At 32.0% G+C, this 12,197-nt stretch overlaps 1 protein-coding gene across 2 annotated transcripts in view; it reads left to right on the top strand.

Moving 5' to 3' along the window:
* Nucleotides 1–468: 468 nt before the first annotated feature.
* LOC118196796 (putative inorganic phosphate cotransporter) overlaps nucleotides 469–12,197 on the top strand; it is a 133,972-nt gene continuing 122,243 nt past the window's right edge. The window contains exons 1-2 of one of the 2 annotated variants that reach the window (XM_085820501.1): nucleotides 469–516; nucleotides 5,163–5,257. The gene's annotated coding sequence lies outside the window, so the exon portion shown is untranslated. Of the gene's footprint in view, nucleotides 517–5,162; nucleotides 5,258–11,135; nucleotides 11,253–12,197 lie in introns of those variants that run through there. The other variant, XM_085820502.1, reaches the window with a different exon arrangement.

Below are 12,197 nucleotides of genomic sequence, written 5' to 3'. Positions count from 1 at the left end.
ATTACTCAATTTATATTTTTAATTAAAGACATTGTTTATATATTTGTTAACTAGTTTAAAGGAAGAGTATGGTCAATTTTATAAAATAGGTATGTAGCGCATATGTATATGTATACAGATAAATCGTTTATAAATGTTACATAAATTTACACATTCTTAAACTCATTTTGTAATAAATAAAAACTGCTTTATTTATAGAAATATAACCAAAATTAAAACAGGTCTCCATTTGCTTGAGAATCGAATTGTAACGGGACCGCTGGAAAGGTATTTGTCGTTAAGTCGAGAACTGCTTGCATACACAATGTAAGATGACCATATCACTGTCCATATAAAAGGGTGAAATAGTTTGTAAAAAAAATTATATTCCGCTGTTTCCCTAGTGAAACTTGCATGTCTAGTATCGAAATTAGGTCAAATTGGGCCAAGGGTTTTGGGGTGGGGTGATTGACAACTAATTTCGGTCTTTGCAGAATGGCGGTAATCTCGGTGGAAGAAGTTCAGAGAAATTCGATGGTAAGAGAATCTCACTTTTTTAAGCAATTCTGAAAGTAAAAATATAAATTTGTTACAATTATTGATTTACCAAATAGGTTGGACATTTATATGAAATGAAATTTCTGGCAATTTAATGTTACTTTTCGAAGCCATTGTATTTTGATTATTATATTTTTGTTTATTTACTTCCAAATAATTATCTATAAATAGTGGAAAGTTGTTTATTATTTGAAGTTAAGGTATTAAATTTAAACGAAAAAAGCAGTTATTAGCAGGCAAATTTTAACGTTAATTAAAAAATAATAATATCCTATAAGTAATTTTTTAATTTAGGTGAGGGAATTTTTTAAATATTTATGAGTAATTTTCAAATTTTGACAAATAAATATTTGTACATTTGCATATAATTTTTAGCGTTAAATAAAAAAGCAGCTTTATGAATAGATTTTTGTTTGAACGGAAGAACAGCCTTTATTACTTAAAGAGAATTTTTAAAGCTAAAAGAAAGAACAACTGTCTAGCATTTGGAAAGCACTTTCTGAATTAATTATGAAAATAAACTGTATAATAAAATTGCGTATAAGACATGACATCTGCTTTAATACGATACACTTCGCTCATTTATTCTTCCGTGTTTATTAAAAATATTACTTTAACTATTAATCATATAAAAATTGAGAATGTTTGAACCATTTGTAAATTTGTGAAAATGTATCTGGAAAATTAAACTGCTGATATTTCAGTTATGCGTGTATTAATATAGTAAGAGAAAATAATACAAGAACAAAAGAGAGAGGTCAAAATACGTAGTAAGCGGAGTTTTCCCTTGAAAATGCAAGTAGAAACGGAGTAATTTGCATAAAAGGAATAAGTGAGTTGTTGCGAGAATTTTGGGGGTTAAACGGGTAGTGATTGCGAGTGTAATAGGTAGCCTCGGTGATAACTGTTTATTCAAAGCTAGCCAATTCTTTGATTGACGTCCTCGGGAGTTAGATATTGAATATTGTATTAAGTTTGTAATTAGTATTACTAGTCTCCATAAATTATACAGAAAATGTAAGTTACGGAAAAGAAATCTTATTTTTCAAATAAGTCCAAGTAAAATAGTGATGCCATTTTTCAAAGATTCCATCCTATTTTTAATCATAATTTATTTTAGGGAATTCAAAAGTATATCAAGAATATGGACCAGAAAAAATAAATTATTTTACGCGTTACTAGAATGCTACATAATAATTTCCGAACTATTGAAATGACATAAGTTAGGGATTAAAAAAAGAAGTTCGGCTGATGAAGAATTTGAGGTTGTGCAAGAGATTATAACAACTGAGAAGCGAGTACAAATTGCAAAAAAATTATACGATCTTAATTCGGCTGTATTTATTGATAAATCAGTTCCCTTTTTATCAATATCACCAGAAATAAGGATTTTTAAAGAAGCGTAATATTGTTCAATAATGCAGATTAGTAAGAGACGACTCTATTTTAGCACTCTAACATTGGGAAAAATCGCAAGAATAACCAATCTCCCATCACTGCTTAACAAAAAGTAATTATTTCAGTTATCTCTCACGATGCACATTATATCGTATTTATTTAAAGTGAATCTCCCGTTAATCACAGTAACTATGAAAGCTAGAAGTCGAGAAACCCAAGAGATGTATAACACTGAGAGACATATTAGAAGTAGCGATTCAGATCTAATGCTAATTTTTTGCGATTTTTAGCTTTTATTTCGGAATCAGTACTCACATTCATTTGAAACGAGAACTTCAATTATTTGATGCATATGCACACTGAGTTTTCAAATCGTGGAGAGGGTGGTGGAATGGAGGGAGCAAAGGGTTTATTTCTACTTATTTATACTAATACTATTTATATTTATACTGACATGAAAGTATAATAATTTATACATTGGTGTAAAAAAGGTAAAATACGTTTAGGTGTGTTTACGGTCTTAGGTGTTAACGGTCTTAGGTGTTTACCATGGTTCTACGTCTTACATGTATCATTTAGTAATAATCAATCAAAATAGTAAATATAACTGAGAATCCTTTGATAATCGAGAATTATACTGATACAGTCAAGTGAAATATGAGAAGTATTGAAAGTATGCCAAATTCGTGTGTCGTATTTCATTTCACCAAAAGAGGCCAGCATTGTGAAATCATTAATGCATTATCCTTATCCCTATGTTTTACAGCTGCGGATTTAACACGCTTTTCAGCTGTGATGGGTTCATGAAAAATTTTCGAAAGATACACAGTCTGATTACGAGAAGACGTGCTATATTACTTTTCAATTTATCCAGTATTATGTTTCATTGCGTTTAGAAAATCAAGTTAAATAATTAATAGTTGATTACTACTAATTCACCATAAAATGACTTATTAACTATCAGATATTTTATTATCAACATTTATGTAATAAATTATTAATTAATGATTAAATTATTCACGTTACATATTAAAAAAACTGAGCATGTGTTAAAATTACTGTAAAACCTTTTAATGCTTAAAAAGTTTTTCAAATTACATACGACTCGTATTTCATTAAAATGAAATTAAATTATGTAGAATTTCTTGTTTTTAATGCATTTGTTGCAATATATGATATAAGTAGTTGATGAAGTAAATCGAATTTCTTACTTCGCATTTAATATTTTCTAAATTAAAACAAAATTTACAACTATACAGATTTTACCATTTTTATTACTCAATCAAAACTAAGGGGGAAAAACAGGTTTTTGAAAATTATAATAAAACTATACGACGGATTGTAGAAAGGATTCGGATCTATTATCATCAGAAATTATTATTATCATTAGTTTCTATTATCATCAGAAAAATCGTCTATGTTCTTTTTGACTGCTTATTGAATGAAGTAATGAACTAGTCTGCATTAAATGTATGAAACTAATCATCGTTCTGTGATTAAAATTTTGACTAAAGAAAGTCTTAATCATAAGAAATAAAACAATACTTGGTTTATGTATAAGGTATTTTATGTTTATTAACGAATTATGATTAAATATCATTACTACAACGTCTCCTTTTCATAACCTTCACCAAGATTAGATTGAAAAGTATTTAAATCGAAGATTTTGAATTTTTTAGAGCTTTTGGCAGTGACGCCTGCAGTTTATATTTAATCGCTCTGCTTTGCCAGTAATATTTCGGTTTTAGCCATTCTGCTAACCGACGTCAATATGCGTCATTTAAAGTCTTGAGCAAGCTTAAGTAGATCAGTTTCTATAGAATCCGACTACAGTTTTCTAATCTGAAATTTCAAGTTTGTTATTTTAAGCTATGGAGTTTATTTGTGAGTACAAGTTGCGCTTGCTGCATTTGAAGAGTTAATAAAATAATTATTCAAACCTTCTTAAGACTTTATTCATAATAATTCAGACGGTTAATTCGCTTGTGAGTCTAATGGAGTATAAAGGAGTATAATATTTGTACCCTATATATGTGTATGCTGATTCGGTTGCTTCCTGTTTTATAGTGAAAATAACGGATAAAACAATTTCGCATGTGTCGAGAATCCATAGAATGAGGATAAGAATTATTCTAGTAAAATTCGACTATTGAAAGCATTGATATCAGAAGATGTTGCCATGGTCCAGGAGAAAATATTGAATGATAGAACATTGCAAAGACTACCGCAAGACTGATTTACAAGTCAGCAAGACTGACAACTAGTTTACGCTTTCTACATGATCATCTTCACATGAACAAAGTCTCTGCATGATGGATGTCCCGTCTTTCAGCAATTCACAAACAACAACGTCTAAAAGCATCTCGAAAGCAGCAGTGTGGGTTTAGGGAGCTTAACGAACTCAGCCCAGGTTTACCAGATTTAATTACTATCCGTTCTCCAAACTGGAATCTGTCCTTTGTGGAAACAGATTTAATAATGAGGATGTGAAAAGAGCAGCTATGTAGAACATATTGAGGACAAACTTTCGAATTACTTTTTCAAGAACATAAAATTACTTATTAATGACCTGAAAATGCATAAAATACAAGGAGATCATACTGAAATGTAAACTATTAAAATTTCCTCTGTTTCTTTTGTATATATAAATAAGTATATCAAGCCGTAAAATGTTTGAATCCACCTGTAATTGATTTGGCAGTTCGAATCATAAACACTTAACGGTTTTAGTCCAGAAGTGCTTCATGCATTCTCAAGTTAGCAAAATTCCTTTTCATCTTGCGTCCGAAAAATCTTTGCGATCTTTACGCTGACAAATAGCAGATTATTTGAGCAAATTACATAACACATTCAAAGCCGCCCAGACGGTATAGTAGTTAGGGGAGTCGACTGCGATACCAATAGGGTCCGGGTTCGAATCCTGGAGAAAGCATAGTTGTAAATGTTCATCCCCTTCATAAGCGGCAAAGGTGGCCTACCTTTTAGGTGCCTCCATGATAAAATGACCACTACTTCTGGCCTTAGTAGGGGATAAGCCAAAGTCGGCTGAGGGCTATTCTTTTACGTCCTACCAAAATGACTTGTGAATTAATTTTAATTCCAATAAAACTGAATAAATTTTGTAATTACTTAGAGAACATTTTCCTAAATTAAGAAAATCTAAATTGCAGATTATTCTTCAGAATTGCTTTATACAAAAATGATATGTAATTTTTATTTTCTTACAGGTTATGAGATCACAACAAGCTAAAAGTCTATATTCAAATATTATACTGTCTATTTTCAAGTCACCAGTCCCATAAACCATCGCGGAGCATCTAAGGTAAGTAGAATTCTTTCAGAAAATTTTAAAAAATTGGGGTGAAAGGTCTCACTGCAAATTGTCATTATCATGGGAACGCTGTGAGTTTTCGCTTTAATAGCGCAATTATTAATTCTTTTGAACAATTACCCGTTAAATGATAGCACCAAAAGTCTCGAATTTAAATTCCGAAAACTAAATCCACTAATTTACCAAATTAATGAGCTTCACATTTCCGTATGGACATTCATTTTAATCTAGTATAAGGGAATAAAACCACTATTTTCCCATAAAGGATGTATTTAAAATTCCAAAATAAGTGCTCATTTGAATCTAATACACTTATATTGTTGTTGTTGTTTTTTTAGCTTAAAAGGGGATATTAGTGGAGAAACGGTATTTTGCGTTGAATCTCTATAAATCGCGTATCACTTTTCAGATTGTTTCCTCTAATTATGATCTCCCTGAATTATATTTAAAGAAATTAAGTAATGAAGAATCTGCATGCATGTATCAATGTTTCTCGCACTGTGAAAAAAGAACGGTACTTAGAACCATCAAATTTTGAATAGCGGAGTCCTCCACCCGAGCATGGGCACCTGGAAGCCCAATTTCGAATTTGTTTTATTATCTATTCATATTTTGTAAAGCTTTAACGAATTTTTGATTAAGAAACTCAACGATTTCAAAGCGAGCAATGGCAATACCGTACGAAAAAAAAAAAAAATTATCTCCGGCGCATGAGACTGTCTGTCAGAAATTCTAAAGATATGCTGTTTTTAAATATTTTATGATTTTGCTGTTAATCGAATTCACCAATAATGTGATATTTAATAAATAAAGTAAATGAACAAAACGTTAATAATAAAAGGGACAAAGTTTTGTAAAGCCATTTGAATATTAAAAGTGAGCATTGTTACGATAAACTGAGAGAAGACTGAGAAAAACAGAAAAATGTATGCCAACACTTTACGCTGCGTTAGTTCTAAACGTATACTGCTTTGCTGATTTTAAAATTTCTGTAATTTTGCTGTCAAATTATAAATGGAGTCGAAAAAAATGCTTAATGATAAAGCTAAAAGCCAGAAAAGAAAAGGGTTAGTAGGAGTGAGTGAGTATAACAGAAGGAAACTGCGGGGTGAGCGAGAGCGTAAGAAATCATTTTGGACAACCGTTGACCGTTAAAATCTAAAGCTCTTCAGTTTTTGTTCTATATACTGCAGTGAAAAAGATGACTTGCCACTTGTACCCGAAAAAATATTTCTTCTAACTAGAAGTGAATAACGGAAAGAGTTTTTAATCTGTGAAATTTAATAAATAAAAGGGAGAATATATATGATTTGAGATATTTCTTCAGAGTATTAAAATGAAAATAAAATCTAAACTTAATAAGAAAGGAATAAAAGCAGGTATTAAGCAATAGTAAATATTTTAACTTAACAAATGGTGATCTTTTTTAAAAATATGTGCAAATCTAAACCTCCTTTCGAATGTATCTAAGCTGAAAAGTTTTAAAGGCATTTTCACTTGCATATATATTTTATACTATATATACTTTTATATATATTTCGAAACCTTGACATTATGATGACCAGCTTAGTCGTATATTAAATCTCCTTTTTATCGGTCTTGAAAGTTTCTTGCACGTGTTTGTCTTATCTTGGCAACTGCCTTCACTAGACAGCGGAAGGCGTCCACTAGGTCAAATGGAAAGTGATGTCCAGAAGTTCAACGACATAATGACTCAATGGCGTCAGCTCGCAAATGCGTGTTCTATTTTTCAAACGCTCGTGCGAACGAAAAACAAGGAAGATTTAATAGCCGTCAAAACATCTCAGCTGTTTTAAAATGATCTCTCACTAATATATATATATAGTACATGCTGTATTGATATTACCTTATTAAAAGAAGTAAAATTCATTGGGTCATCATGAAAGGCAAGATTGAGGTAGCAACGCAGAGTCTTGCATCGTCACAACTTACCATTTATTACTAACAAAAGTTATATTCGTTAGCACAGAAATCAATAAAAATACAGAGATATATTAAAAAGTTTATTTTATCCAAAGTATTTAATTCTTTTCTTCTCCTTCTGTTTCTTCCATAAGTCTTTACCAAAATGCAAATTTTTTGAGCTAACCAAACGAGCTAAATTGGAATATGGGGAGAGTATAAGGGCACCTCAGTAACTGTTGGTCTGTCTCTCATTTAGCCGACCAGTACGCTGATGAATGAATCTTAGAACGCAAGATTAGAATCCCCGTTGTTGGAGCCAAGTTAACAAATTAAAATAAGATCTTGTGCATTACTACTTTAAATATTTCAATTCTTGAAACTTCACATTGTCTACTATTTACGCAAATTAAAAGAAATAATCAATAAAGCCTTTTACTTCAGATTTATCTCTAGTCTTTGAAACTGAAATTTAGTTAACCCCTGTTTAATTGCGAAGATAACATTTTGCTGGAAAAAGGGAAGTTAAAAAAATGCGATTAGGGGTCTAATTGTGTTTAACTTTACTATATTAATATACAATTACGTTTTGTCAGCTGTGTCGAGACTTTTGCAGCATTTTATTATGAATTATTAAATGACAGATTTACTCAAGATTCTCTAGTTATGAAATTAATAAAAATACCAGAATGTTCTAATGCACTACTACATTTTCCCTCTCTATCCGTTTTTCTCCCTGAAACAGTTTATTATGTGCTATTAAAAAGCAGATATACACAAATTTATACAGAAAAAAGAATCTTGCATCAAATAATGTTATTCCAATATGTGTTGCAAAAGTACGTACACCGGAGCAATGACTAAACATTTAAAACCATTTATTGGATTCATAGATCAAATTTGTTCTCTTATATTCATTTATGCCAGCTAATCTCCTAGTATATAGTCTTTAATCATTTTGTAATAACCAATTTACTAACTAGAAGCAATATCGGCAACTTAACAATTTTATTGCTATATATCAAGCCTTCTAACTAAGAGTTACAAACTAGTTAGAAATATCAATGTGTGTCATTTACATTTATAAAACGAAGCTTTGCAACAGCATGTCGAAATATTAATATATATATATTATTGACCATCACTCGGCATGCATAAATTAATAGATGAAACCTTTTAGTCTTGACTGATTTGCTGAAATGTCGAGTTTCATCCATCGGTATGTTAATATCTACACACGAAAATTTGTAACAGTTAGCTGATCACTAGTACATCACTAGTAGCATTTACATCTATATTATAAGCATATTATAAGGAATTGCAAAAAGCCTTCACTCATCTCATAAAATTCTGATCAAAATTTTGAAATTACATGCTTATGGTGGTAAACCAGTATAAGGTCATTCAATTAACAATGTAGGCTGTCAACGTAGATGTACGGATAAGAGCTCTTCTAAATGCGTAATAGATAATTATGTTGGCAACAATGACTTGTTCAGCTGACTAATTTCAGTTCACCGGTTCACACATCGCCAGTTCACCCTGGCTTTAGCCTGGTTTTATCATACCAAGTGGATAAAGTTTCCTAGAAGCTAGCAGTTAACCCTTTGCACAGGTGGCCTTTTTCACTCTGCCAAACCAGTTACTCGAGACAATTTTCCGGATATTTGGTGATTTCTTACAGAACTTAAAATGACTTCACCCATAATTTAAAGAAATCTAATGGTTATTTTATTGTCTGAAACTATTTGCGGTCCTACGGCTCTTTCGACGGCTACAAACGGTATTCTTTGCGCTATTTCTTCGGATTCTGCACCCGTTATCCCTTCTAAATTTTCTGTCTCTTCCGCAGAATCACTGTTGCTTTCACATTCACTATTATCCTGTTTGTTTGCTTTCTTAGACTGGTACATCATCGCTATCCTTATCATTGCTTTCCTCCTCTCTGTCGTCAAGTAGTCTATGCATAGATGAAATTACGTTCTTCGTCAAAGAAAAATATAACTCATCATCACTTGAACTGATTTCTTCGTCGTATTCCATGCTTATTGAGCTCCAGAACATTGAAAATAATATTCCTGTTACTACGACTGTCGAGTTCGAGCGAACGTCGAAGACGCATATATAACAATAAATCTAAAAAATGTATTTAAGTTTAAAGGTTGATAGTTATTTTATACTCGAGTGTCGCTGAATATACTTATGAAGCAATATTGTAGAAATCAAATCTAAAACAACATTGTTACCGCTCGAATTACTGCGCCAAATAGATCGCAAATCCTCTCTTGAGTTTCCGCATCAAACCAAATGATGACCCAGAGTCACCTCTCGAGTGCAAAGGATTAAATTTAATCATTGCCAACATTCTTGCTGCTGATTTGCATGACACAGCAATTTAGAGAGGTCGATAGCAAATAATGGTTAGTGCGAGGTAATGATATAGAGATTATAAGAAGTAGAAATTCAGAGTAAACAATTACGTTGTAAATGAATATTGACACCGAGACTTTCAAGTTGCTAATTGGAGCTGGCCAGTATACCACCGAGCTATATCAGAAGAATTTCCTAAATTTCTTACGATTGGCATTTATTTCACGATTAACACGAATTACGTATTAATAGCGATTGTACACGATAATCGAGATGGACTTCGTATTTCGAAATCTTTAAGTTACGTTGCATCTGATATTAGCTGTGCTGTACGTCTGGCCAACTTCGGACTTATTCTTATCCGTGCTGAGGGTCAGACATGTCCACTTTTCATTTCGGCGTACTGCAACATATCAGTAACACGTTTCTAATTCGTGAATATTTTTTTTAATCCAATGTCAGGCACTTGCCTTTCAGGATTGGCCACATCTAAGGCCATTATTTTAGCCATATTATTTAGTTGTAGCCATTTTTTAGAGGCACCTAATAGACGGCCATCGTTGCCTCCTTTGAAGGTACGGGCAATTACAACCATGCCTTATCCGAGATTCGAACCCGAGCCCTTCAGTACCGCAGTAGGCTCCTCTAATCACTATACCTTCTGGGTGGCCTAATTCGTGAATATGATAAACATCTATTGATGTTACGACACTTTCAAATATGCCACTAAATCTCATCGTAAAATTATCGAGAACTTTTTTAAATAATCCCAGGACCATGTGATAGTTTTCTATATTTTATTTTTCAGATTTTGTTAATTGTTATGAATCTGAAAGGAGCAAGGGAAACAAATCTTAACAGCACAAATGAAATCAATATATACCGACAAATTCATTTATAATTTCTTCAAGAGTCGGTATCATCCAATTGCCAAAATTAACTATTAACGTTCGAGACATTTTGCTGAATATATTACATTGTTATCAACAAAATAGTTTTCTTTTTCGGGAAGGCATCATATCCAGTATTCACATAAGTAGATGCATTCATCTTACCCACACAGCGTTTAGTTTTCTTCTTCGAGAATGCATCATATCCAGTATTCACATATATGTACATGCATTCATCTTACCCACAGAGCGTTTTGAATTGAAATATCGAATAAATCATAACCCGTGTTTCTTTACTGTAAATACATCATCATTTGCTCCGCTTCAAGAGAAGGATACAATTTTTGCTTTAGTTTCTCCACTTCTAAAAATTATAATAACGTACCTCGTTTTTCTTCAAGATTTATTGCATTTACTTGTCCGAAAATGTAAATTTAAAGCAAATCAGCGACCCCAGGAAAGGTAGGAGAAAATTTTAGTTTAGGGGATTAGGAAACAACAAAAGCATTCAAAAGTCCGGAGAGAACGAATCCCTTGTTTCTTCGAAAGAAACCCAGTTTAAATGACAGAAACTTTACATTTGATCTTTGGTCAATGCCAATCAGATAGCTGCTTCATGACCACTTTCCCTTTTCCAACTGGAACGTCAGTTTCCCTCCTCATTAAAAAAGTCGGTCGGTAAGCCACTTTAGTCGTGTGTTAGGTGGCGTGAGTGCTGGTTGCATCGGCAGGTAACTACTAAGGAATTTTATGCGTCCAACGACCTCTGAGTGAAAACGTTCTCTTATTGTCTCCCCTTAGAAGTAAGTTCGTATTCTTCAATTTAATATCTAGTTTCCTTTCAAAAAAGTGAAATTCATGGAGCCTTCCCTTTATATATCTATTCGGACAGGGTATTAGATGACCATTAAGCACTAATTACTACAAAACTGTGACCCGATTTCATGCATTAAGAAAATAGAACGCAGTTCTAGGAATCGTAGCTTCCCTCGGAGTTGAGATTTCGTTATTTAAATTTTTTCATAGGTGTCACGCCACCTGGTGACGAAAGACAGAAATCTAGAGGATAGGGCAATAATCCAGGCATTCAAGCCGTTACCTAAAAGTATTTCAAATGATGGGTGTTTATTAAACAGAATAAACTGTTCTTCAAATCTTATATAATACATAAGTCATTTATTTCTATTGTTATTTGAGTAAATTTAGAGCAAAAAATTAATTTATAGCATTTAGTTAAATTTAAGATCTCTCTCAAATGCAAGAAATATTTGCACTTTACGGGGTTTAGTAAAATAAAATAAGAGCTTGCATGTAAAAGAGCTTTACATGATAAGCTATAGAGGATAGATAAGTCATGTAATTAGATAATCTAAACATCATAGCCTGAAGCAAAACGAAATTATTGTTATCGCGTAAATTCAAGGGAATAAATATTAAGTTACATTGATGTATATTATATTTGCCTGCACTTTTAAGATTTGCCTGTACTTATAAGATTTGCCTGTACTTATAAGATTAGTATTGCTTAGAGAAAAAACATTTGAAGAGGAAAATAATCTTCTCATATTTGTGAAAAATGCAGTGGTTATTCTATACCATATTATTTATTATAAATAAATGTTTTGGAGCATTTATTGACTTATTTTAAATTTATTTACATGCGAAAATCATAGCTATTAAAATTCAAAGTAATTACTGAATTGCATTGTCTAATTGTATCATTACAGAACAGTATTCTGGAGATTAGA

This window comes from Stegodyphus dumicola, chromosome 7, assembly GCF_044657685.1.
Source record: "Stegodyphus dumicola isolate Sdum_Otavi_A_Nest chromosome 7, ASM4465768v1".
Lineage (NCBI taxonomy): Eukaryota > Metazoa > Arthropoda > Arachnida > Araneae > Eresidae > Stegodyphus > Stegodyphus dumicola.
Note: the sequence above shows the minus strand (reverse complement) of the source record. Positions and strands in the feature narration are given on the sequence as shown.